The sequence below is a fragment of the Echinops telfairi genome, unplaced genomic scaffold (genome assembly GCF_000313985.2).
Source record: "Echinops telfairi isolate 266 unplaced genomic scaffold, ASM31398v2 ScPeMD7_36;HRSCAF=134, whole genome shotgun sequence".
NCBI classification, from domain to species: Eukaryota; Metazoa; Chordata; class Mammalia; order Afrosoricida; family Tenrecidae; genus Echinops; species Echinops telfairi.
In genome coordinates, this window is record NW_022103934.1 from 733,649 (window position 1) to 736,247 (window position 2,599).

Below are 2,599 nucleotides of genomic sequence, written 5' to 3' on the forward strand. Positions count from 1 at the left end.
CTCTGCCCCTCCCCGGAGCAGTCAGTTGTGGCCTGCTGGCCCTCCGCCACCGCCAGCCTGTGGCCTCAGTTTCCCCCTAGGAAATGGGGCCTTGCTGAGCCCAGGCTGCGAGGGGTCGTGCCCCCTCCCCCCAGGCAGGCCCCGGGCCAGGGCGGCGCTGGCGCGGGCTGCAGCCAAGTGGGCGAGGAAGGCAGCTTTGGCGGGCGCGGGCCGGGCTGATCTCATGGTGGCTGGGAAAGGCCCCAGCCCTCGGCGTGCCTCGGCCCTGACTCACTGGCCACCGCTGGCAGGGCGCCGGGGACAGCCTGGCTCATAGCAGAGTCTCCGCCGGCACCCTGCCCGCTGCCCTCACCGTGGGAGCTCAGAGCAGCCCCTCTGCCCCCACCAGCCCCGCTCGCTCCGAAGGCCAAAGGCATGCTGAGCATGCGGCTCAGGCCCTGTGACCCCAGGCTCTCCGCCCAGCGCCTGGTCTTGGTGCCCTGCCCAGGGGAAGAAGCTGTCCTCGGGCCAGCTCACACACCCTACACCTACCTGCAGAGCCGCCTGAGCCCCAGCTCGGAGGTCACCTCACAGCAAGGGGGGCCCTTGAGCAGTCATCTTGCAGATGGGGAAACGTACCGCCTGCCCAGGGTCAGAAGACATGGACCCCAGGCTGGGGCCCTCCGCTGCAGGGATGTGCATCTTGACTTAGGAGCTGGGACGACGACCTTGGTTTTTTCGGATAAAACCATCTCAGAGAACTCCAACCCTTGTCCAAGATCACCACGTAGAGGGTCCAGGTAGGCTGGAGCCACACTGGTCCACTCTGGGGGTGGCTCCAGGACCTCAAAGCAGGAGCCTTTGGTTACTCAAGCGAGATGGGCAGGTCCTCTGAGACCTGAAGGAGGGCCACACTCCAGGGGAGAGGAGGGGAGGACAAGAGGGGGCAATCAGGGCAACCCACGCTGATGGAGAAAAGTCAAGCAAATGTGCATCCATGTCTGTCAGCCCCAGATACAGTGAGTGCTACAGTTAGGCCCATCCTGTAGTTGAAGAAACGGAGGCTCAGAGATGCCCAAGGTTTCACGGCTGGTAGGTGGCAGAGCCAGGAGTTGAACCCACGAGGTCCACAGGCTGTGGAGGAGCTGGTCCCAGTTAGTGAGGACAGCTGGGAAGAGGACGCAGTGCTGTGGCAGTGCAAAGCCTGGGGCTGGGAGCATTCAAGAGGCACCGAGAGCCCCAGGGGGTAGTTGAATGTTAGGTGCCGCAGAAGGGGACGTGGCCTCTGCATCCTAACAGGCATCCCAGTGCTGCTGCTGCCGGCCTTCCCAGGGAGCCAGTCGCCCTGTTTCTTACCCCCAGGCGAGGTGCAGGGTGTGGCGTTGGGGGGACACTGCGGCAGCTCCAGCTGCGGGGGGGTGGAGGCTGGACTTGACCCAGGAACCTGTCCCTCCTCCAGCTGCCTTGAGCAGCAGGGTGACACATCCCCTCTGGCTCAGATCCCCTGATCATACAGGATCTCACTTCCTCCAGGGCCCCACGACCTGACCAGGGCCAGGAGGCAAGGGGCAGCCTGGGCCAATTTTGGGGTGGGAACAGCCCCAGCCTCCCCATCGGCTCCAGGCTGGAGGCTGACTCACCACAGCAGCTGTGGCCAGACTCCCCTCCTGCAGGGCTGTGAGCAAGGATGTGAGTGGCTGGATGGGATGGGGGGGAAGGGGGAACTGCAAAGGGCGCACACGCCAGGCTGCCCTGCCAGGCTTGGGGAGCAGCTTCTTCCCGCCACCCACGTTATGCTGGTAAGAACTATGGCCCAGGTGGCGATGGGGAAGGCAGGACTCTCACTGTCAATCTGTCCTACCAAGTGACAGCCCCAAAGCTCCAGGCTGCTCCCAAGAGTACCCGCCCCCCCCCCCCCCCCCCCCCCCCAATACCTGCAGGACCCTGTGCTGGGGCAGCACTGAGCCTAGACCTAGGGCTACTGGCCTACATGCACACCTTCTGCCAGTGTCATTCTGAGTCCAGCCAATCAGATCCCCATCCACGCTCTACTCTTGGCTGGTAGCAGAGAAGAGGACATGTCTGGACCCCAACAGGGGCTATGTCAGCTGAGCCCAGTGACCCATATCCCTGAGCCTCCCTTTGTCACCCTCCCAACCTCAGGGACCACGATGAGAGGCAGATAAATTAATCCCCACGATCCATGGCTGGCCAAATCAGTTTCAACGCACCGTGACCCCACAGGGCTAAGGAGAGCTGCCCTTTCCAAGGCTGTAGCTTTGTCTCCCGGTGGGATGGGCTGGTGAGTTCAAAGTGCCCACCTTGTGGTTAGTCGTCCAAAGCTTAACCCCCAGCATCCCCCACAAAGCCGCACATCACTGTCTTGAAACCCCATTGCCTGCGGGTCTACCACCACCACAGGAAAGTTCTCAGTACTGTTCTTTAGAAGTCGTTAAAAGGTGGATCCTGGAAGCCTCCATCACCCCTGCCTCTCCCAGGCGCCGCGCCGCACCCCATCCCAGTCTAGCTCCCAGCCCCGCAGTGCCAGGGGCTCCCCAGTTCTGCCGCGCCCCATCCGGCGCCGGAGCCCGCTCGCTCCAGGCCTCTCCCGCGGCCCGCG